Genomic DNA, 26000 nt, shown 5'->3' on the forward strand with positions numbered 1-26000 from the left:
TTCTCTCTCTCTCTTGTTCCCTCTCTCTCGTTCTCTTCCTTGCGTTCCTTCTCTTTTGTTCTCTCTCTCTTAGTCTGTCTCTCGTTCTCTCTCCTGTTCTCTCTATCTCTCCTGTTCTCTCTCTCTCTCTTGTTCCCTCTCTCTCATTCTCACTCTCTCTTTCTCTCGTTCCCTCTCTTTCGTTCTCTCTCTCTCTCTCTCTCATTCTCCCTCTCTCCTGTTCTCTCTCTTTCGTTCTCTCTCTCTCTCTTGTTCCCTCTCTCTCGTTCTCTCTCTCTCATTTCTTCTCTTTTGTTCTCTCTCTCTTAGTCTCTCTCTCTCGTTCTCTCTCCTGTTCTCTCTATCTCTCCTGTTCTCTCTCTCTTGTTCTCTCTCTCTCTCTTGTTCCCTCTCTCTCATTCTCACTCTCTCTTTCTCTCGTTCCCTCTCTTTCGTTCTCTCTCTCTCTCATTCTCCCTCTCTCCTGTTCTCTCTCTTTCGTTCTCTCTCTCTCTTGTTCCCTCTCTCTCTTGTTCTCTCTCTCTCTTGTTCCCTCTCTCTCGTTCTCACTCTCTCTCTCTCTCTTGTTCCCTCTCTCTCGTTCTCACTCTCTCTCTCTCTCTCGTTCCCTCTCTTTCGTTCTCTCTCTCTCTTAGTCTCTCTCTCTTGTTCTCTCTCTCTTTCCTGTTCTCTCTTTCCTGTTCTCTCTCTCTTGTTCTCTCTCTCGTTCTCTCTCTCTCTCGTTCTATCTCTCTCTCTCTCTCATTCTCTCTATCTTGTTCTCTCTCTCTCTCTCTCTCTCTCTCTCTCTCTCTCTCTCTCTCTCTCTCTCTCTCATTCTCTCTATCTTGTTCTCTCTCTCTCTTGTTCTCTCTCTCTCTCTCCTGTCCTCTCCCTTGTTCTCTCTCTCTCTCAAATTCAAATAAGCTTTATTGGCAGGACCAAATACATGTTAGCATTGCCAAAGCAGTTGAGATTCTATAAGAAAAAGGGGGGGGGGATGATGGGTAATATAGAGGGGAGTGGGCATAAGTCTGTGTAAAGGATCTCTCTCTCCCGCTCTCTCTCTCTCTCTTGTTCTCTCTCTCTTGTTCTCTCTCTCTCTCTCTTGTTCTTTCTCTCTATCGTTATTCCTCTCTCTCTCGTTCTCTCTCTTATTCTCACTCATTCTCTCGCTCTCATTCTCTCCCTCTCTCTCGCTATACTTTTTTTTATAATTACTAAAAGGTTTTTCTGGAAAATGATCACTTGATAGTTCTATTGTATTGGACAATGAATGTTTTATTACGATGTCTTATCCCATGATGTACAGCCAACTATGTACCTGTGTGACAGTGCCGTAATATCCCTTGTGAGTAGGCATTGTGCTGCTGCCAATTTACTAATTATGCTCACATCATTTTTACCCACTTTGTAAGGGATCCTCTCTAGTCTACAAGGATGTTGCCTTTAGGGAAATCTGAAGGGTTAATGAATCCATTCAGGCTACACTCAGACATACCTGCGTAATGTTTACAGAATACCTGTGTACAAGTTCTCATTGCAAAGCCATTCCACTGGAGATGACAAGCGTGAGATTTGTGCCGTCTCCTCCTCTATTGTACCTGGACCATCAATACCAGTCAGTGGAAGGTTTGGAGAAAACACTCGGTAGGTGTACTATTATTTCTTTACATATTTATATAAACTGGTTAAGGATTATTACGTTGTCTGCTTTTACCTTTCATTTTTTAAGGTTGGATTTCTTTTGAGCAACACATGCAGGATTTTCTTGCTTTGTGGTGACATTGAAGTGAATACAAAGAAATGTAGAATGTCGGCTACATTGTCAGAGCCTATTAGATAATGCCATCCTAGAAAATACTGTTTTCCCTGTCTGTTTTTTTATATAAGCATAAAAAGAACACATTTTTTACAGGCATCTTTAAAGCAGTATTAAACTCAAAAGTAAACCTTTATTATATTGCAGCTTACCAATTCTTAGATGTGATGGCTGCATTTGTTTTCTTTTTTAGACTTCTTTCTTCTATTTTCATCTGGTAATGAAGCCAGCAAGTCTGTTGTTTTTCAAGCTCTCCAGCAGAATGTATTAGTTTACTTGAATAAAAGAAAAAAAACAAACCATTTAATACTAGAAGGGGTGATTACAATGATCAGCTTTTATTTATTTATGTAAAACGTTTATCCCAAAAGGAAAAAATCTGTTTGCTGTAACTGATTATAAAGTGTGAGCTGGAGTTTGGCTTCATTTTGTTATCGTATTCAAATCTGCTAATACATTTAACTCTACTTCACCTCTGGACTGACAATGCTGCTGTCTGCTGTGCCTACTGTACTCATTCCTCCAGAGGTATGTCTCACTAATACCGGAGGTGTGTTACTGATCAGATCAACAGGTGAAAACAGAGGGGAAAAAGACAGAGAAAAGAAAACTGATACCAATCTAATGACTGGTAAGATGTAAAATATTTCATTTTTGGTTTTGAGTTTAATACCTCTTTAAATTCAAATTGACATTACTGGATTTATGCCAAAAGTTATTTACTAAGGGTCCTTTTAAATTTCTCCATTCCTGTGTGTTGTGTTAACATCCATGCAGTATGTTGTGTCAGGCATTAGTGTATGTTGCACTAACACAAGCCATTCTTTTTTTTAAAATGGGTTGCCAGTATAAAAGAAATGGACCAAAAAAACAGCCATGCAGCATTTTTGCTGCCCTTCCCTTTAAAAGAGAAGTACAGCCAAAGCTCGTTTGGCTGTACCTCTCCAGTGGATCACAGGAGTGTAGTTCGTTTTGCACTACTGTGACCCATTTTCAGCGGACAGCGGACTGAAGCCTGCTGTCAGCTGACGACACAGAGCCGGTCCAGGCTGGGGAAAGATCGCAACAATATGGTTCTCAATCTGCTCACAAACCTGGATCAGCGCCTGGCTCAGCCTCTCAGCAAGCCACTGATAACCTAAGCCAGCCGCTCCCACCCCCTCCACAACCCGGCGCTCCAGTAAGTGCAGGGGGGGGAGGGGGTTCAGACTAGACAGCGGTGACCGACAGTCGCCAGCTCTCTGCTCATGGAGCTCTGAGAACTCAATCAGCAGTGTTTGATTGCTCCATTCTCAGTGTTAGAGCCAGCAGGGGACAGATGCTGCATCCACCTAGGTAAGTATAATTCTTGGGGGAAAAAAACTATACTTCTATTTTAAATATGTACCATTTGAGTCTAGCATAGAATTTAAGGGGGGTCCTGAGCATGCAGCCTGGCTGGCCAGGAAAGGATGGGAGGAGAGCCCCCTCACCTCCTGAGCCATACACATAGCACAATACTAGCTGTTTGAACAACTCAACTTTACTATAAGAATATTCTTGAGGTTTTCTTTGTACAACATACTAATTGTAACACTGTATAACTGCTCGGATTATCTTTGCATTGTATGTTCCAAAAATGTTATTCCCAATAAAAACTTGATTGGAAAAAAAATAAATAAATAAAAAACAACCTAGCACACACAACCGAACCCAAAGGTATCACTAGCCAAACGACAGCATCCAGAACTCTCATCAGCTATAAGGGAAGGAGGCAGGGATGGTGGGGACATTATTCTCAAAATATGGCCAAAGGGAATTGCGATGATATGTCCTGTTTTAACACATATCAAAGTTGCAAAATTGGTGTCATTAAGGATTTTTTAAAAAGCCTTATTTATGTATTGGTGTGTGTACTTTGAATGTAATATATATATATATATATATGTAATATATATATATATATATATATATATATATATATATATATATATATATATATATAAAAATAAAATGTATATATATATATATATATATATATATATATATATATATATATATATATATATATATATATATATATATATATATAAAATGTATGTATATTTTTGTTCAATAAGTTTTTATTGAGGTATAAAGAATTAACATATTGTTAACATTTACATTATTGACATTAGGAAATACAAATTTCTGTACTGTTGTGTGTCGACAATTTTACTTAAATTGACTTCCTGTTACATATTTCAAGTTCTGAACCTATTATCATTCTATCAAGCTTGGAAAGCAATTAGTAGATGGGCAGTGTACGACCAACCCATCTTTGCATGTGGGATGGATCCTTGCTTCTGTGAACTAGAGCGCCATCAGAAGGTCGCCGTTTTTAAAGTCCAGGAGCTTCTATTACCCATTTCCTGAATGTCGTGTTTAAACCAGTTTAAACCACCAATAACAAATAAATCACACAAAAGTAAAAAGGAAACCTTAGAGAATAGAAAAAGCAGTAGAGAAAAAGTAGAAGAGTAGTATGGAGAGAGAAAGGTGTGGGGAGAGGGAAGATGGGGGAGGAGGGAGAGGAGGGGGGAGAAAAAAGGGGGGGGGGGGGTTTGTTGCCAGCCATTGCAGTGCATGCTATGTTATTTAAGATTCACATCGACCTTATATTTACAGAGTTATTTCTACTGTTCTATCTATGAAACATCTCTATTTTCCATAATCTCAGCGTACACGGATGAATATTTAAAGATGAACCAGCAGGACCAAATCTTAGATGCCAGTGCCGATTTGTTTCTGAGTTTTAAAGTGCTATCTTCCATGTAATATATTCTATCTACTTCCAGCAACCACTGGCGTAGTGAGGGTACTTTTTGCTGTTTCCAAAATTTTGGTATAAGGGCCTTTGCCGCATTTAACAAGTGGGGTGTAATTGACCTTCTATATGATCCGACTGGTTCATCTGTACAGTGAAACAATAACACCCATGGATCATTTGGAATTGAACAGCCTTGAATTTTTTCAGACCAAAACAGGATAGTGGACCAGTACGGTCTAATAAAAGGACAAGACCACCATATATGTGCGTGAGTCCCTATGGACCCGCATCCCCTCCAGCATAGATCTGAGATGGATGGGAAGAATCTGTGGAGAGTATCAGGTGTATAGTGCCATCTGGTTAGTAATTTATAATTTACCTCCGCAGTCTTAGATGTGATTGATGAAACGTGTGACAAATGGAGAATCACACTACGTTGATGGTCGGAAAGCGGTTTCTGGAGTTCCAGTTCCCATTTAGACAGGAAGGGTACCTTATTCGTTGGTGGTAAAGAAAGTAGGGCGTGGTAGAAGCAAGACAGAGGCTTGTCAGGTGGGAGATCTCCTGACAGTAATGACTCTATAGGATTCATTTCTGCATCCGACCGTAAGGGTTGTGGTAAGGCTTTTATAAATTGTAGTAGCTGATGATATTGCCATTGTTGCATAAACGATATTGGTGCATTGGCTGAGAGTGCAGATATGGGCAGTACCTTTTGGTCCTTTACCACTTTACCAAGAAGTAGGGATGGGTCTGTAAACCATTCACCATATTTTGAGTTCATGTTTCCTGGCGGGAAGAAGTTATGACCCTTTAGTTGCATCAGTGGCGAGTTGTATGGCCAATGCTGTTTATGACATAGAGAGTCCCAAGAAGCGAATGAGGATTTGGTCAGTGGAGAAGTAGTTGGAGCTAATTTGCGGAACTTATTAGGTATCCATATGAGAGGGAAAAGGTCCGTTCTACCCAAGTCCATTTCTAGTTGCACCCAAAGCTTTGATGATTTATGGTATTTCCAGTCCGAAATCCGACTAAGAACTGTAGCTAAATAATATTTTCTAAGGTCCGGGAGTGCTAATCCGCCCTCCGTCTTAGGTCTAATTAGGTACCTGTGGGCAATGCGAGGGTTTCTACGGTTCCATACGAATTTACTTATCACAGATTGAATGATCCTAAAGAAACCTATAGGAACCTTATATGGAATCATTTGGTATAAGAAGAGCAGCCGTGGTAACACATTCATTTTCACAATGTTTATTTTTCCCAACCAGGAGTGCGCCATCTGCGACCATTTTTGTAAGTCTGACCGAATAGCATTGAGTAAAGGGATGTAATTTTTACGAAAAAGTGAGGCCGGGTCTGCGGTTAAATATATGCCTAAGTATTTCATAGCCGATGGTTGCCAATGAAAGGGGAAAGATTTTTGTAGATTAATTACAGTTGGACGGGGAGTTGAGATATTTAGAATTTCCGATTTGGACAAATTTATTTTAAAGTTGGATAGTTCATTAAATTGTGTAAAGGCTATCATAAGGTTGGGTAAAGTTATGAGTGGTTGCTGAATATAAAAGAGAACGTCATCTGCGTATGCCGCATATTTGTGTTCGGTTGTACCTACTGTAATCCCATGTATGTTAGGATTATGGCGTATCTTAGCCAAGAAGGGTTCCAAGGAGAGAGCAAATAAAATGGGCGAAAGGGGGCACCCCTGTCGAGTTCCATTATAGAGAGAGAAGGGGTCACTCAGCGTTCCATTAATTCGTAATTGGGCTGTTGGTGTTTGATAAAGAGCAGAAATTTTTGCCAACATGTTTGGACCTAGACCAAAATGTGACAGTGTGGCCATAAGGTACTCCCAGTCCACCCTATCAAACGCTTTCTCAGCATCTGTGGACAAAAGAAGGGTGGGCTGGGAGCATCCACGGGCATAGGACATTAAAGAAAGAGTTCTGAGTGAGTTGTCCCGCGCCTCCCTCCCCGGGATAAACCCAGTCTGGTCCCTGGAGACCCATTGTGGCATCAGGGGTAAAAGTCTAATGGCTAGTGCCTTGGCGTACAACTTTGCATCCAGATTTAACAGTGATATTGGGCGGTAGCTACCGCACAGGGTAGGGTCTTTCCCAGGCTTAGGGATTACCGTAATATGCGCGTGGAGAGTTTCCGATCTGAACCCACCATTGCTGGGCACTGAGTTAGTATATGCAGTCAAATGTGGAAGCAAAACATCTGCGAAAGCGCGATAGTAGGCCACTGTTAGCCCATCCGGGCCGGGGGCCTTACCATTAGCCATTGACTTAAGTGCACCCCTGATTTCCGCTACGGTAAATTCCCCCTCCAAAGCTTCTAGCATGTCAGCCGGAAGCCTTGGCAAGTTGGCCTCAGATAGATATTCCTCTATGCGTGTTCCTCTGGTGTCATCAGACGTTTGTGTGTTCCTGACCTGGTAAAGCTGTTGATAGAAAGCCCGAAATTCCTTAGCAATGTCCCTAGTTTTGTGTACCATTATATCTGATGTCGTTTTAATCTTAGCGATAAAAGATGCTGATTTCCTTTGTTGCAAAGATCTAGCCAAGATTCTACTCGGTCTGTTGCCCCATTCGTAGTATTGTTGATCGACAACCCTACGACGGGATATATACTCAGAGTGGAAAAGAGCTTTCAGTTCTTCTCTTTTTTTAGTGAGGGCATGGAATATTGTTTTAAAGTTGCTGTGTTTGTGGGTCTGCTCAAGTGTTCCTATTTCCTTAATTAGTGCAGATTGTAGATGTGTTCTCTCTTTCTTTTTTCTTGCTCCCAGTTCAATAAGTTTACCCCTAATAAGGGCCTTATGGGCCTCCCAGAGAGTTCCAGGGGAAGTCTCTGGGGAAGCATTGTCTCTGAAATAAAGGGAAAGGTTCCTTTCAATTTCTTTTACGTCTATTTCATCATTTAAAAGAGAGTCATTCATTTTCCAATTTGTGGATTTCATAGGGAGGGCTGGGGGTTGGAGCGTCATGCTAATCGGGGAATGGTCAGATATTGTCGAGATTTCAATGTGTGATTTAACTAAAAGGTCCAGATAGTGATGTTGTATATAGAAATAGTCTATCCTCGAATGAGAGTCATGGACTTGTGAATAATGGGTATAGTCTTTTGCGCCCGGGTGCATCATCCTCCATGTGTCTATGAGTTGGGAGTTATGCATTAACCTTCGGATATATGCCAACCGCTTATGCGGGATGCATGACTTTCCTTTAGATGCGTCTATAAGTGGTTCTAGGGGGACATTTAAGTCTCCCCCCAGAATGATGCACCCACGCGCAAAATCTTGTAATTTAGTTAGAATTGTAGACATAAAATCGGCTTGTCCCTGGTTCGGGGCATATAAATTCACCAATGTGCATGAAAAGTCACCCAGGCTGCCTCTTATAAACAGAAATCTACCCAGAGGGTCAGCGAGGAGGTCTTCAACTGAAAATGCGGTACCCCTTCGGAAACCAATAGCCACACCTTTCGCCTTAGACACATCTGATAGGCTATAATACCAATTTGGATAATGGTGATCAAATAATTTAGTATGCGTAGTATGCGTTAGATGGGTTTCTTGCAGGAAGATGATATCTCCCTTCATACGTCTTAATTCCCTATATAACGTGTGTCTTTTGCCTGCCATGTGCAGACCTCTCACGTTAAGTGAGATTAGCTTAGTGTTGGCCATTAGGTCCCTAGGGGGGCTATACACATGAACAATATTTGCAAGGCTGGCATGGGTAATTCAAGGGGGAGGGGGAAGAGGAAAAGAAGAGAGCAGGAGAGAAGAGTGAGGAAAAGGAAGAGAGACAGAAAAAGAAAAAAGAGACCCAGGAGGAAAACATCCGGGATCTCCGTCATGTAAAAATAACAAAAAACTGCACGCAAACTTTTGCGGTGCAAAAACAGGGGCCCCGTGTGGACCCCCCCAGCCGCGCGTCCCCCCCTGAAGGGCCGTCCGCGCCACCAAGGGGGTCCCCCCGTCGCCCCTAGATGGGGGGGAAAACCCAACTCGTACATTAATGCACGTGTGGCCAACTCGGATCCACACACGTGATCCGGCGCCAGCAAATTCAGTGCAATGAAGTTACATAACCCGAGCTTTAAGTAAGTCAAGTCAGTCAGCCAGCTCATATATCTCTAGTAATCGTTATTAAATGTATAACGCGAACCAATCAGAAACTTTAACCAAACTGCTGAAACAAAAAAAAAAAAGGAAGAAAAAAGCTTCCAGAAAAAGGAAAAAAAAAAAAAAAGAAAAAGAAAAAAGTTGTTTTCCTTCCTTTTTCTGTATGCCTGACCAATAGAGACAACAGCTGAGCTCGATATTTAGCTTACTGCGACCTCCTTTGAGCTTTTAGCAGTCAAATGCATTCAGACTGCCTCATCAGTGGAGCCCCTATGAGCGGGGTGACGTTTACGGGAAACTTTCTGCCATTGATCTTCGGTTGTGAATGAAGGCGATCCAGGAATGCCATCTTGCCATCCAGGGAGTTCAAGTGGTTCAATGCTGAGATCCATACAGAACGCCGGCAAATCTTCCGGGAATCGCAGAATCGCCGTCTTTCCATTCCTTTGAGCAATCAGTGCAGATGGAAACCCCCACCTGTATGAGATGGCGGCATTACGTAGCTTCTCTGTGAGGGGTTTTAGCGCTCTGCGCCTCTCTAAGGTTTCTCTGGCTAGGTCTGGAAAGAAGGACAAGATCGCTCCATCAAAGTCCAGTGACTGTGCCTCTCTTGCTTTCTTCATGATAATCTCCTTCTCCTCATAATAATGCAGTCTGCATATAATGTCCCTTGGAGCATCAGTGGACAGATTGCGTGGACGAAGCGCTCTATGTACCCTGTCTATCTTTAGTGAAAGGTCAGCTTGGTTCCCCAGCAGGGTATTAAAGATGCCGCGGACAGAGGCTGCCAGGTCGTCATCCCTGGTCGCCTCTGGAAGACCCCTGATACGAATGTTGTTCCTCCTGTTTCTATTCTCTTGGTCTTCCAGCTTGTATAACGCCATTCTGTGCGCAACATACAGACTTCGTGTAGAGGATTTTAAGTCTCTAATGGCGGTGGCGTGTCTATCTAGTCTCTGCTCCGTCTCCTCCACGCGCTCAAGAACTTGTGCTAAGTCTGTGCGAACGGCTGATAGTTCTTTCTTAATTACCTTTTCCAGGCCCGATAGCATCAGGGCAAGGTCTGATTTGGAGGGGAGTCCGCTTACTAAGTCCGCCACTCTCGAGCCCTCTCCCGGGCTTCTCTCCCTGTCTGATCCACACGAGGAGACCGGAGAGCGGTGTCTTGTCTCCGGCCTATGGCGAGGGGCGGAGCTAACACTCATCCCACGAGGCGAGCGGCCTAGGCCGTCTGACTCACCAGGGTCTTCAGGTTCCGTAGCGAGATAACGCTTGATAGAGCTCGTCGGAGCGGTTTTTTTAGCGTGGGATTTACCCGACTTCTTGCCCGTGCCTGGCATGTGTACGGAGGAGTCGTGGATTATGTGTAAAAGTAAGGATTTCAGTTGCCGGCGCCGGAGCTCACACGATGTGCGTCCTCACCGTCTCATGTCCAGGCCACGCCCCCCAAAATGTATGTATATATATATATATATATATATATATATATATATATATATATATATATAAATTGCATAAACTAGATACCAGGAAGTTGAATTTTTTTCCCATGATAATACATTTTGTTTGGCAAACAATATCCGTTAACCTTAAGTATTCTCTTGTACGTCTTTGTTGTGTTTAGGAGGAAATACTGATGAGTACTGAAATACTTCTCTGGGTTAGCTCTGAAAAGTAAACAGTGGAAGAACAATGTGTGCGCATTCAATAAAATCATGTCATAAACTTGGTATTGTTCTAACCTTTTTCTTCACCTGGAAATATGACAGAAACATTTGCTTTAAAAACAAACTGCAAAATGACAGATCACGGAAAAATGAAAAGCTCCTATGTGGGTGGATTATCTGATAGATTAAAGTAGTATTAAACCCAAACGCAAATGTTTATTTTATTGCAGTTTACAAATTCTTAGATGTGATGGCTGCATTTGTTTTCTTTTTTAAGGCTTTCTTTCTTTTATTTTCACCTGGTGATATGCCAGTAAGTCTGTTGTTTTTCAACAGAACAAGCTGTCCTGCAGATGTAGTAGTTAGAAGGTTGAGGCAAGCCATTTACCACAGACAGGGGTGCTTACAATGGTCAGCTTTTATGAACAAAATAATCAAATAAGGTGCAGTGTTCAAAACTTCACTCAATAAATGAATCCCTGATAATCTACTCCAATAAATGTATAATTAACATAAATGGCTACATACCCAAAGTGACATATAGGCTATATAAACTGAACATGAAATTGGGCCCCTCCCCCCACTAGTTTTGGCCCTGCCCTCAGTGCCTTTCCCCATATGTATGTATCACCCTGGAGCAGGGACGCTCCTCACAAATTTACTTGCCAGGAGTAGTTCACCTGGTTGATTGTTAGAGATCCATTGATTTCTCCCTAAGTTTGACCTTATTGCACCTTTCTCTTCTACCACTAGGTGGCCGGGTACTTGGTGGTACTGTATATGAGAAGGGCAACTCAAGGTCAGGTTATGGGTATATGGGGTATCTCAGCCAATGTGCAGGGGTTTTCTTGCACCCACTATGCCTCACAACCCACCACATACTGAAGGATGTCAGCTATCTCTGGCCCTAGAGGTTCTCATTAGACTGAAGGAGGACGGGGACCTTGCTACACGTATTCTCACTAACCAGAAACAGTGGGCGACATTTACTAAAACCGGAGCACACAGAATCTAACATTTACTTCCTGGAATCAATCTGCCCTTAGCTCAGGCATGCATGCGGGATGGTGTGCTTAGCTGAGAATACCCCTCCTCAAGGGAACATGTGGGAACATACAGAAACACATTTGTTCCAGTGTGAACGGGCCCTGAATCTCTCAAGCAGAGGCCCAGATAGCAGTGAAAATCTGACAGGGGTTTTAATGCTTACACAATCTATCCAAAACTACAAAAAAAAAGTGTAGGCTGGACATGCACTATAACATTCCCTCTTACTGCAAACTCCTGACCTTGGCGATTAGGAGCGGGCCCACATACTTTTGGTCCAATAGTCAAGTATATTGTATGGTATGTTTTTTGCATGGAACTCCTGGGAGATGTCTAAATTTGAAAAAATATATATATATTTTTTTATCAGATTAGAATAGACATACATTGAGCCTAATTTACAAAAGGAGCCATATGAAAAGAACATGCACATGATTGGATATTTAAATGCATAATTTACTTCTCCATCAAACATACTGTAGTTGTCCTTTATTATAGTAATTCTGTCTTTCCTTTGCTAATACGGTATTAACTTAGTTATTCTCATTAGTGTAACAATATAATAACCACTCTGCAATGCATCCAGGATTAGTCAGTTATTTGCTCTTATTAGGCCACTGGGGACTTCATTACAGGCAGATTATTTGCTTCAACTGACAGTGCTATCAGTGCAGTGTGTCCGTCCTCTGGTGGGTGTTAGGGTCTCTTTAAGGGATTGTTTATACTTGAAGCAGCCCAAAGTTCACATCCGAAAAGCTTTCCATGGTGTCTCAGAGGGTGATTGACAGGCAGCTGGGATAGGGTTGCCACCTGTCTGGGATTCACCCGAACAGTTTGGGTTTTGAATCATGCGTCCGGGTTTCAGACCACCTGAAATCTGGACACATTATTCAGACCGGACTATGGCTTCCCAGCAGGGTTGCTGGCTGCAGTCGTCTAAGCCGAGAGTGTCTGTTACACTCTCTTTCACACAGCCCAAAGCCAGCACTAACATCCCCCCCCCACCGGCGGGAGAGGAGAGAAGGCTTGACTTGTTCTTCTTCCTCCTACCCCTACCCTTTGTATCTGCCCACACTGCAATCCCCCGTGCTGTGCCTCAGGAAAGGGAAATGGGGGTGGGAAATTTGAAGCCTAGCAGCCGCAGATGCATCTGGTTGCCTCTCTCTTGCCTCTGAGTGTATACACTGAGGTAAATCAGGGTTCTCAGAGCAGCCCTTACATCAGAGTTCTCCTTTACATTAAAGTCCACAGAGCTCCCCCTTAAAGTGTAAGTGTAAGCGGGGTTCTGGTTACCAGAGAAACCTTTACAACAGAGTTCCCCTTTACATCAGAGGGTGCAGTGTTCCCCCTTACATTAGAGTCCTCTCCGTACAAAGTTCTCAGCATTCCTCCTTAAATCAGGGTTCCCAGAGCATCCCTTGTCTCCCCTACATCAGAGTCTGCAGAGTCCCTCCTTACAGTGTAAGGGTGCTCTGCAAGTTTAGATGTGAGCGTTAGCTTCATATGATTAGAAATGTTATTTAATCGCAAAATATATGTATAGTTTGTACTATAGATAAAAATTGCTGTGCGCCTCTAAAGTGTTCAGGTTTGACTTGAAGAAAAGGTGGCAACCCTAAGCTGGAAGGTGATATGTCACTTTCTCACTGCCTGTTTTAACCGCATATAAGCAAACACCAACGTGCCATACCTGCATTACATGCAGTTGCAGTGCAGCCCCAGTCACTTGAATAGGTCGCGTTTAGTGACAGGACCACACGCCAAACACCACAAAGGGTATAACTTTTGCTGCAAAGCAGAGCATCGCATCCACAGCATGTGTAAAACCCCCGCTGGCTGCTGTGTCGGATCAAGATGAGTGATCTGGGGTTGTTAAATGAAATGTGTAATTCTTCCCCCCAGTCACAAGTGTGAATGAGCTCTTAGGATATGTTGCCTCCTCACCACCGACCTGATTGACCCTAAGATAGGATTGCCACCTCATCCCTTTAAAACCGAACACCGCACCCTAAAACGTCACAGTCCCAGCCTCATCAGTGCAATCTTATCAGTGCAGTCTCATCAGTGCCTATCAGTGCAATCTCATCAGAGCAGTCTCATCAGTAAAATCTCATCAGAGCAGTCTCATCAGTGCTGCATCATCAGAGCAGTCTCATCAGTGCAGTCTCATCAGTGCAGTCTCTTCAGTGTAGTCTCATCAGAGCAGTCTCATCAGTGCATTCTCATCAGTGCAATCTCATCAGAACAGCCTCATCAATGCAGTCTCATCAGTGCAATCTTGTCAGTGCAGTCTCATCAGTGTAGCCTCATCAGAGCAGTCTCGCCAGTGCAGGCTCATCAGTACCTATCAGTGCAATCTCATCAGAGCAGTCTCATCAGTGCAATCTCATCAGAACAGTCTCGTCAGTGCAGTCTCATCAGAGCAGTCTTGTCAGAGCAGTCACTGACTTAGTAGTGAGAAGGATCTACCTAGTCCTAGCCATGCCAGCTGAGCTCCGCTCACCATCCATGGGCTCAGCAAGCTGGGCTGCTTCTCCATGTGCTCCTGCATCCGCCACGCCCCCACCACTCCGTCACATCCCGATGTCCGTGACAGAGGCGTTTTTTTTCCGGGATTTTGCCTGGGACAATCTCAGTCCAGGACATTGGTCTGATGCAAAGCGGGACTGTTGGCAACTATGCTCGTGTGAAAGGGCCTAGCAATACTGTTTCAAAGTAAAGTGCTGTATATGTACTGTATGTGCACAAATATAAATTAAGATGGACACAGTGTTTGACAAGAACTTTCATTACCCAGGCCATAATTCACACACAAATTGAAGCTGTCTATTCAGAAATCTTTGGGGACCCTGATGTAAGGGGAGGCTCTCTGGGGACCCTGATGTAAGTGGGGGAGGCTCTCTGGGGACTTGTTTACATCGGCAGATCACCGTTCTGCCTCTGTTGGAAATGATCGTCGGGGCCTGGCGGACATCGGGTCCTCTGGACCCGCTGATTAGCTCTCGGTGTGTCCAATCACAGCAGCAGCAGGTCAAACAGCACGCAGACCCGCAAGTGCAGAATCAAGTACCTGTAAGTGATTCTGCTCACAGGAGACGCAGCCTCGCAGTAAATGTACGTGGTTAATGTGAGTTTATTTATTTATTTATTTATTTATTTATTTTTTTTTTTTTCTTTATTTTCTTAACTCTTTAAACATTTCTTTTGAACATACAGTAGAGAAATTCTGTGACCAATGCATGTAATGTAGCAGTGCAATATATATGTGGGGCTTTGTGAGGGTGTGGCTTGTGTGTGGGTGGGTGGGGACAAAGGGGGCCCCATGAGTTGTCAGTCCTCCCCTGTTTGGAGGCCCTGGTTAACTAACTTCCTACCCCCTAATTTTGATGACTCCTTGCTTTTGCCGTAAAACCTAATGCCCCGTACACACGATTGGAAATTCCGCCAGCAAAAGTCCGATGGGAGCTTTTGGTTGGAAATTGCGACTGTGTGTATGCTCCATCGGACTTTTGCTGGCGGAATTCCAGCCATTAAAAGATTGAGGGCATGTTCTCTATTTTTCGGTCGAGAAAAGTTCCTAGCCAAAAATGCGTTCGTCTGTAGGCAATTCGGACGTGCAAAAAATCACACATGCTCAGAATCAAGTACGAGACGGAACCGCTCAGTCTCCATTACGAACTAGTGTTCGTAATGGAGATAGCACATTCGCCACGCTGTAAAATTTTGGATCTTTTAATGCAGCGCATTCTTTTGTTCTTTATAATGCTAGAAGAATGATTTTGTTTTGCTGCTGATATTCCCACAGAGTTCTGACAAACTGATTTCTTTATTATTTCTTGTGATCTCCTAAATAATTTAGGATTTAATTTAATCTTTTTTGTTTTTAAAGCCAGATCTCCATAACAATGTTTAGAATTATTTTTTATAGTCATCTTTTTTTTTTTATAATTAAGATCTCCTGTTTTTTTGATTATTTTAAAATTATTTTCTAGTGATCTCCATAATTTGTTTTTTTTTTGTGTGTCAAGTTTCCACAACAACATTATTATCTTGTATTTTTAAAGCTCAAGGAGGTTGGTGTTGGTGTCCCTTGTTAATTAGACATTGTATTTTTAAAATGTACCTGCATACTCACAAACAAACTGTCCTATTTGAGGAAGGCAACGCTGGAGAAACTGCTTGAATTTGCGAAGCCTTTGCACCCTAGGGCACACATCAACTCTTTTTAACTAAAAATTGGTAGCCTGAGAAGTCCATATAATAGGGAGCACAATCTGGTCCAGGACTCCCAGAGATCATGAACAGCAGCAGATGACATATATGTCCCCAGGCTGTGGTACAACAACAGCCTGCGTCTTCTGTTAGACCAGATTGAACCCAGGCCATCACTTTCTTGTCTTCCTTGCAGCCTTCCCTCCACGCTTCCCTGCAGCCTTCCCTGCAGCCCTCCCTGCAGCCTTCCTTGGAGGCTGCGGCTCTGGAGGTGGATTTGTGGTAGGAGGAGGAGGAGGATGAGCGAGTGCACATAAGTGCATGTTATCAGTCATTTGGCCACTCAACCCCTCAAAGCTTCAACCCCTTGAAGGGCCTGAAAAATAATCTGCTCACAGATGAGGCATTGGCCCTCCTCCATTTGCTGCAATTTTGCAGCTACATAGCAGCCATAGCCTCTTCAGCATCGGGGGGTGTTTCCAGGGCCGCATTAGCATCCTTAATGAGGCCCAGTGCTACCTCCTCCACGTTACTCCTCTTCCTGGCCCTTTTTGTTGTAAGGCGGAGGGGAGGCACCTGGGACTGGGTGAGGCTACTGGGCCTGGCCACCTCCTGGCTGACACTTACCCCCGCCTCTTCCTGGCTGCCACATTCCAGAGCCTCGTCCTGGCTGAGGTCTTCCTGTGTATGAAAAAGGGACATAGTTTTAGTTTTTGTTTCATCAATCACACACAATTTTAAGCTCATGACTGTTGCAAATTGAATGTTAATAAATAGAAAAGACTATCATTCTGAGCCCAGCATTTTTCATTCTTGTCGCAATCATTTTTGGCCACTACTGTCTATTGATATGTAAAACACTTTTTTGTTAAATCATTCATTTGTTATCAATAATAACATCTAGTTAACAACAATAATTTTTGGACAATAAATATGTTCAAAAATACTATACCTGGCTCCAGCTGGGCTCCTCAACTTCTTCCAGGATGGAAGGCCCAGGTTGGTCCTTGGAAGCCTCAGCTGGGGTTGAGGGAAGGGTTGAGGGAAGGGTGGATGGAAGTGTAGAAAATGATTCCCTGGCTTCAATCTGGTCTTCCAAAACTGCATCCTGTTGTAATACCACAGACTGGGTACATATACATCCTTTGCTGCTGCTCCTAATTTCATGGAAGCCTGGACCTTATTAAGTTCCTTCCAATAAGTGCTTCTCAAACTACCAATTTTCTTATCCACAAACTCGATGCCTGCGCCGGGACCTGCATCTTCACAAATTGCAGCAGTTTCTACAGCAATGCATTCCTAGCTGGTTTATTTCGATATAAGGGGTTTTTAACCTCCCACAAATTTCTCATATCCCTGTATCTGTCTATGAACTGGCCCATGAATTCAGGGTCTTTGAATTGATTCATATTTGCTGCAAGACAAAACACAAGACAAAAAAACTAATATCAGGCTAAACTCTCCTAATCATATCACAATATAGGCCTCAATCTCGAATCAGTATATGCCACTGATGTCCCAAGTTAAAACGTTACCTTCGTTATAACGTTTGGCACTTCCTCCACTCACAGATCGTATGTACGACACACGCGTGTTAGCTTTACATACACTGTGCATGCGTGAAAGTCCACCCGGGTTGCCCACCCCTGACGTTCTTTCTAGAATATTCCCTGCCCCTTCTCTTTTGTCGCAGTGGGAGAGGAACATGGCGGAGACACAGCAGGTGCATAATAGCAGTAATGAGTAGGAAAGCCCGAAGCCCGAAACGTCCCGATACCGCAGGAGATTTAAGGCCTGAAATATGGCCTTTATAGAGATGGAGGAGATGGTGGACATCTTGAGGAGGGCCGACTATGATGGGAAGTATGGACCGTACCTAAACCCAAATGTGAGAAAGGCCAAGATCATGACTAAGGTTGTGAAGAGTCTGCACAGGAATTTTGGGGTACGACGATCCAAGGAGCAATTGAGGAAACGCTGGTCAGACCTGAAATTGAGGGAGTAGGATCAGTACAGAAGGATCAAGAAAGTGCTTCTAAAAAGTAAGTAGTTGTCGTGTGTCCCTATTATTATTATTATTACTTGCATGCTGCTCCCATGTTCTTTTCTTTACTGTTGTACAGTTTTAAATGGCAACTTTCAGGCTTGTGAGCACAGAAATCGTTCGTAGTAAACATAGTTTGTTCGCCTACTAAATACGATGTTTTTGGCAGATACAGTGTTAACTACATTTGGTCATGCTAATTCGTATTAAAAGAAGTTTAGGACATTGTTGTCTAGATGTGTTTGAAACTAGAAAGAATTGCAAACTTGATTCAGTGTAATGTAAGGAGAGGACACTCAGCAGCTGTTTACACATCTGGACTAGGAGCACTAGTGTGGGACACCAGAACAAACTTTTTACGGTGTCCCACACAGGTACTCCAGTGGATACTTGGGGTGTCTCCATGTGTAAAACTTGTCCCAAAAAGGTAAATATTCCAGCTTTGGTAAGGGAAAAAATCATGTCTTCAGCTTGGAACTCAGCCAAAACAGACAATTGTACCCCACTTCCAAGCAATGTTTCATATTCCTATTTCTGCCCTCAAATATCTGTGTGCCAAGTATACATTTTGTTTCATTCTCATAGGGGAGAAAAGACTCAGGATGTCTGAAGACACCAGGAACCCCCCACCTCCTGAAGAAGGGGAACAGAGGACACCACAACCTCAGTATGAAAGGAAGGAGAGGTGGTTGAAATTGTCACCACAACAGGTGAGTGTCTGACACCACAGATTCAGGTAATAGATGTATGTCTGCATATTTATAATACATGGTGTGTATTTTTTCTTTTAGGTGATGTGCATGTTGGGGAAGAACAATCTCCTCATTTCACCAGTGACGGTGCACAAAGGCTAATCCAGGATACAATGTTTTGTAGTCGGGATTTAGACATCATTAAGCAAAAAACAAATGAGGTTGAACAAAAACTGAAGAACATGATAGATGTACTAGGAAGAATCTAAATAACCACAAAATGACACCATTTTTTTTGGACCAATTTTTATCCATTTTTGACGGATTTTAAAAGCCAATTTTGAAGATGCACACAGTATGTCAACAAGCGCTAACTGCCATCAGGGGATATCAATGTACGCGTTTTGTGAGTGCAACACCTTCCTCCCAACTAAAGTAGGTGAGAGGAAGTGGTTGCACCCCCAAAACATGTCTATTGATCCCCCGTGATGGGAGATGCACATGTTGACATTAGGCATGGGATCAGGAGGGAAATCCCCAGTTTGACTCCCATTTTGTGTGCATCTTCAAAATTTGGCTTTTACAGGGGTGACATCACCCCATCTGATGAAGGCAAGATCAACACATTTTTGACACTATAATGTCTGATATTGCCTTCAGTTTTTTAATGTTGAACTTTGTAAGTTCCTGAGTTGTGTATGTTTCATTTTGAAACATGCCTGTTTATGTACAAAAAAATGTTTTTTAAGGTAAAACTTTATAAAACCAAAAAACCAAAATGTGTTTTTTTTTTACCAAAAAATGGTTTATAACGCACATGTGCATGTGCACGGAGTAAAAGGTTTTATACTCAACAAGGTTTGGCTTCTTCTTTCAATGCTCAATACCAGTTTTTGTATTAAGTTGGTGTTTACAGTGACAATGGGATTTGTTTAATAATGGAAAAACCCTAGGAGACAGCTAAAAGAAGCACAAGCAGTAAATCAAAATCAAGATTTTATCAGATAAAAAAGAAAATATTTACAAATTTGGCATAGCAATGGCCCTCCTACCCGTAAAATAATCTACATATTTTTTACGCACTTCACGGGCACTTTGGGGGGGCAAGCCAGGACGGCCAGCTTCCAGGGCCGTCATTGTATTTTCTGGAAGCCTGGCCTCAGGCCCAACTGAGGCAACATAATTAGGAGCATTTCTCTTTAAAAAGTTGTGAAATATGCAGCATTCTAAAACTATGTGGTTCAGTTTGTACTCCGCCATATTAATAGTCATAAGAAGTAGGCGTAACCGGCTGGCCATTATCCCAAAGGCATTCTCCACGACTCAGAATATAAACAAAAAAGTCAGTGCTACTACCCATACATCACATAGAAAGCAGAGATCCCGGGTGCTCGATCCACAGTCGCTGGCTGAGTAGGGAAATGAGGAAAAGATGATCCGCACTCCGGTGATTGCTCTTAAAAAGTGTAATATTTATTGACAAGCCACAGTGGCTTGTCAATAAATATTACACTTTTTAAGAGCAATCACCGGAGTGCGGATCATCTTTTCCTCATTCTCCACGACTCTTCTGGCTCTGACCAGCCGGTAATTAAAAACCCTCTTCTCCGGGGTGAGGGTCCTCTGGTGGAATGGCCTCATCAGGTGATCACCCAGACCAAATGCTTCATCAGAGATAAAAACAAATGGGAGTCCTTCAACGTTCTTTTCCGCAGGTGGCAATCCCAAGCCACCACTCTGGAGATGTCAGTAGAACTCAGTCTGGGCAAAGACTCCACCATCCGTCATCCGGTCATTCTTCCCCACGTCCACATGGAGAAACTCGTATGTCGCCGACACCACCGCCATCAATACAATACTATTGAAACCCTTATAATTAAAATAGTATGACCCGAGTGGGCTGGTGGGACGATGTGGACATGTTTCCCATTGATTGCCCCTCCGCAGTTAGGAAAGTCCCAACACTGAGCAAATTGGGAAGCCACGGTCTACCATTCCTGTGGCATTGAAGGAAACTGTGGAGTCAAAAAAGAAAAGAAAATATTAATACTTTTGCACATAACATTGCAAGCAGATTAGACACAAACATTCTTGGCCAACATCAGTATAAACATTTATTTTAAGGAGTATTTAAAGACAAAAATATAAGGTCCAATTATCAGATTCCTCACCCCCTCTGATGGCCCATTGTAAACATTTTAGGGGCGGGGATTATAAATGAGTTTTGGACCCAAAACAAAAGCCTCTGGCACTCTGCCTGAATTTAAGGACAACAATAACATTTGGACACATTTTAGGGGGTGCTTAGAGTAAAGCACTACAATGGAGCTGACAAAATACATTGTTAAGTGACTAGGCTAGGTGTATATGGGCCCAGGATAGCATGCTGGGGAGGTTAGTGAAGGCAAATATGCATGAAGGACAAAAAAGGAGCATTAAAAGCTTACAGCATGCATGGGCACAAAGGGGACATTCACAGCATATTACAATCATGGTAATTAGGGAATGATGAAAGAAATAAAAAACATTAGCATACATTAAATACATAGAATGTGATATTAAAGGAGAAAACTTACCCTAATATAGTTCTTCTGCAGAACCTGTATGATGGTAGAACAGGTATCTGGAATAATGATCCCCAGAGCCTGGGGGGAGATGCCTGTCCAGTCAAGCTCCTTTTCTTTCCTGTCTTAATTACACTTGCATCATACAGATGTGACAAAGCACACGTGTTCCCATGCATCGCATGTAGGACAGCCCCTCCCACTCTTACCGCAATGTGGCTTCACCCACAGTTCGCCGTGGCATTTTATGCCACATTACTACCCTACTAAAGCTACCCAAAGGCACCCTCTCTCACCCCCTCTCTCTCTCTCTCTTTTTCTCTTATCCCCTCTCTCTCTCTCACCCCCTCTCTCTCTCTCTCTTTTTCTCTTATCACCTCTCTCTCTCTCTCACCCCCTCTCTCTCTCTCTCTCTCTCTCATCCTCTCTCTCTCTCTCTCTCTCTCACCCCTCAATATTTCTCTCACATCCCCCACCCCCTCTCTCTCTCACTTTTCCTCTCTTTTTCTCTCTCACCCTCCCATCCCCTCTCTCTCTCTCTCACCTGTCTCCTCTCCTCCTCACTCACCCCCCACCTCTCTATTTCTTTTTTATTAAAGAGTTTTTTATTGCCACATGTACAAAAACAAGAGAGGAGCAAATTATAGATATTGTTATACAAAATAAAATCCAGTATAAACATTGCTTTTCCAGCACAGGACAATCTGTCCATGTATATTACATCCATAGTCCTATAAGTACATATAGCTTTTTGTTTTAAAAAAAAAAAACAAACGAAAAAAACAATACAAATAAAAAAACATAAGAGGGTAATTACCTCTAAAACCATTGTAGAGTGTGCTATTTACCTATCTTATTTTATACTACAGTTGGCTGTGGTCTTCTGAATGCATATACTAAACTAACAGTTAGCTTGCAGCCCCTCATGGGCTATCTGTCACTGTATCCATAGAATCTACCCATTTGGCCCAGATTTTATTACATTTTTAGGACATCCCCTACCATGTGACATTGGCATTGACTAGGGCAATGATGGCAAACCCTGGCACCCCAGACGTTTTGGAACTACATTTCCCATAATGCTCAACTACACTCTAATGCCCCGTACACACGGTCGGACTTTGTTCGGACATCCCGACAACAAAATCCTAGGAATTTTCCGACGGATGTTGGCTCAAACTTGTCTTGCATACACACGGTCACACAAAGTTGTCGGAAAATCCGATCATTCTGAACGCGGTGACGTAAAACACGTACGTCTGGACTATAAACGGGGCAGTGGCCAATAGCTTTCATCTCTTTATTTATTCTGAGCATGCGTGGCACTTTGTCCGTCGGATTTGTGTGCACACGATTGGAATTTCCGACAACGGATTTTGTTGTCAGAAAATTTTATATCCTGCTCTCAAACTTTGTGTGTCGGAAAATCCGATGGAATATGTGTGATGGAGCCTACACACGGTCGGAATTTCTGACAACAAGGTCCTATCACACATTTTCCGTTGGAAAATCTGATCGTGTGTACAGGGCATATTTGTAGTTGCGCAAAGGATTTGAGTCTAAGATATTTGATCCCAAACTGAGACCATCTTTACCCATCTTTACCCATCCTCCAAGTGAAAAAATTCACTTAGGCAGAGGTCGAAAAAAAGTGGGGCATTGGGAGATAAATGAAGGGGTTGATCAGCAATATGTTTTAGGCATATCCCTAATATGTGTTTATGTGTTTAGTAGACTGGAGTATATCCTTGCCCCCTAACTTAGAAGAAATTCAATAGAGCCTCATATGAGGAAGCAACTGCTGCCTCCACTCCCCCCTCTCTATTTAATTTAATTTGTTTATATATTTGATTTTTTTTTTTACAAAAAATTGTTTGCATTTTCATTTTATATATTTCCATAAAAAGGCCCATCAAAATCTTCAGTATCAGGTCCATGATGCTCGTAATCCTGCCCTGAGTCCTATTGATGTCTATTGGAACACAGCCGCTGCACAGACACAACTGCTGTATCCCAATATGATATCCATATGGGTGCAGGTGCCTGCAGGTGCCTACAGTGCGAGTTTGGGGACATGCACCCATACTCATACAGATGTCATATTGGGACACGACGTCTGTGCCCGTACAGTCATTGTGTCCCAATAGATATCTGTGCATCCGTAAGCTGGTAAACACGGCCCTCTCACAGGGCACACATTCATATGCCCCGTGTGAATGAAGCCTTAAAGGATAAGTTCACCTTTTTTGGGCAGAGTCTCACTTTTCATAATAAATAGAAGCGTTTTCCAATGCTATTTCTAGCCCAGCCATCCCAATGTGCTTTTCTCTCACTTACATCATCCACAGGAGGTTTAGAATCTTGTCAGTCTTTTTGTATCTTTGAACGTTTTTTCAGATTCCATTACTTCCTGTAGCTTGTATCAGCATTCACTTCCTGTTAGGTCAACTCCCAGAAGACATCACTTCCATGTTACAACACAGAAGAGGGTGTGATAGGGCGTGTTCACCACTCTGGACCACATCTTGGACCATATCTCCCTCATTACAATACCATCTTCCACCTACTTCCTATACAAACTGATTGTACAGTCTCCTTTAGATCTCCCATCAGCTATGTAGGGCTTGTCTGATTTGATACAAATTGAATGCATTGTTCAGGTGTGTCCTCCTATTCAATAGTTCTGGTGTGTCCTCCAATTGCATAGTTCTGGTAAGTCGAAAGAAAATTGTACAGAGCTTGTACAATCAGATTGCATAGTGGATGGCCATCTTTATACAAATACATAGGGGGGAGTGGATGGGGACATTCAGTTGTCAGGTCCCATTCACATCTCCACTCACATTTCCGCATGCGTTTGTTTTGGGTTTTTTGGGAGCGTTTTCACCCGTCACACATAGTGCAGCCCATTCGCTTGAGTGGGCTACCCTACATGCTCCTGAGCTATTTTTTGAGCAGTTTGCAACATTTGGTGAGCCTTTAACTTGTAATGACAACACAAACACAATGCAAATTTGCAACATTTCTGAAACAAATGGCAAAGCGCACATTTTCTGTGCAGTTTGCCATGTGTTTGGAAACACACAGATGTGAATGGAGCCTCATTGTTTTTGTGTAAATGCACCAATTTCACTTATAGGCCTCATTCATGCCTAGAGTAGTGGGAGTGCATGTTTTTGGCTCTTTTTTCCAGTGACACACATAGGGCAACCCACTGATTTCAATGGACTGCGCTACACCTGGCAAAGTAGCTTGTGGGACATTTTGTAAGTTTTTTACTGCATTTGTCACCTATTTTTTCATGTGGAAAAATGTGTGTTTGCTTCTGTGTTTGGTGTGTCGTTAACAATTAATGACACTGAAAGCGCAACTAGGTATATTTAGGTGTACAAATGTGGCCATACACTATACAATCTGATTGTACAATCTCTGTACAATCTCCTTTAGATTTAGCAAAACTATATAATAGCAGGACACACCGTCTATCCAATCACTCTGTATCCAAACAGACAGGCTTTTCCACTACATCAAGAGTGTCACGTGGGCTGCATGTTGTCCCAGTGAGTTTAGAATGTACCCTGAGCCTGTCTGAAGGGACACTGGGAAAGCCAGGCAAATGCACACATGAAGGAATGCTGGGTGTGCTGTGAAAACTTAGTTGATGGGTGAAGGTGTGCTAATGAGGTCAGCTGGTACACTCCTTCCTGTGTGGTACTGACTAGTCTGTCCTGTCTGTATACCAGGAGGTTTCTGAAGTGATCTGCAAAATAGAGCCATGGCTGAGGTATGCCTTGTCTTCAAAATCTAAGAAAACTTGTATTTTTGTACAACAGAGGTACATTAATGGTATACTGGTATATAGGGAGCTGGATTTTAGAAAAAAAAAGTTAGCCTTTAAAGAGGAAGTTAAAACATTTATTTAAAAAAAAAGGGATCCTGTCGATTTAAAGCATGTTATTCAGCACAAATCTATCACTTAAAATACCTGGCTGATCCTGCCTGATGCTGCCAGAATGCTTATAGCTTATTTCAGAGCACCGCTCGGCGCTCACGTGACCGGCCGCCTCTCTCCTCTTCTCCTCCTCTCCACCCGACAGACATCAGCGGGGGGATTCTTAGACCCTCCCCCTGTAGCTGTCAGATCGAGAGAGGGGAGAGGTGGCCAGTCACATGAGCGCTGAGCTGCACTCTGAAATCAGGTATAGAACGGCATTTTTTTTTTATAAAGCACACACACTGGGGCACCTATCATTATCAAACAGAGAGAATTGTATGAAGAGAACACAGTAGCTTAATAACCACTTTAACCAGTTCCCAACCAGCCGCTGTAGATATACTGCGGCAGGTTGGCTCCCCTGCACAAATCGACGTACCGGTACTTTGGTCCGTGCACTAGCTTTTGCGGGTGCACGCACCCACCGAGTGCCGCGGGAGTTTGCCCACGGGTCCAGCGGACTTGACGTCCGCCGGACAGCTGCAATCACGGGGAAGAGAGGTAGAACGGGGATCTGCCTTTGTAAATAAGGCAGATCTCCGTTCTGACAGGGCAGGAGAGAGAAATCTGCTGTTCCTGGTCATTAAGGGGGTAAAGCCTTCTGTGGCTGAAGTGGTTAAGACAAGCAGCTAAATCAAGAGCTGAAATACAGTATGTAAATATGGATGTTCTTACATGCCAAAAATATTTTGTTCAGCCATTTTTCTTATATAGTGATCCTGACAGAGAGTATAACCATGTTCTGACCACACTTTTCTCAACTACAGGTAAAGCGAGACAGTTTGGTCAAGGACCACCCAATTCTGTGAGTGAAGAAGCAATAACTCACTGATGAAGTCAACACTGTGTTCTCCTTTCCTATTAGCCAGCTTCCAGTGTAATGCGCAATGAAGGAAAGATTGGTTGTGTATGAAACTAAAAGAAAGTGACATTAAGGACAGATTGAGGTATGATTAAAATATACACTTAAAGTTTTTTCAAATGAATACATAACAAGGTCAATGGGGGTACTTTATATATGTCTACATTTTGCTTTTAATATTATAGCTATAC

At 42.8% G+C, this 26000-nt stretch overlaps 1 long non-coding RNA gene across 1 annotated transcript in view; it reads left to right on the forward strand.

The window, feature by feature from the left end:
* The first annotated feature begins 1295 nt into the window (after positions 1-1295).
* Positions 1296-26000, forward strand: part of LOC141106249 (uncharacterized) — a 28935-nt gene continuing 4230 nt past the window's right edge. The window contains exons 1-2 of the long non-coding RNA XR_012235702.1: positions 1296-1629; positions 25715-25894. This is a non-coding gene — a long non-coding RNA (uncharacterized lncRNA). The remainder of the gene's footprint in view (positions 1630-25714; positions 25895-26000) is intronic.

Source organism: Aquarana catesbeiana, linkage group LG08, assembly GCF_042186555.1.
Source record: "Aquarana catesbeiana isolate 2022-GZ linkage group LG08, ASM4218655v1, whole genome shotgun sequence".
NCBI lineage: Eukaryota > Metazoa > Chordata > Amphibia > Anura > Ranidae > Aquarana > Aquarana catesbeiana.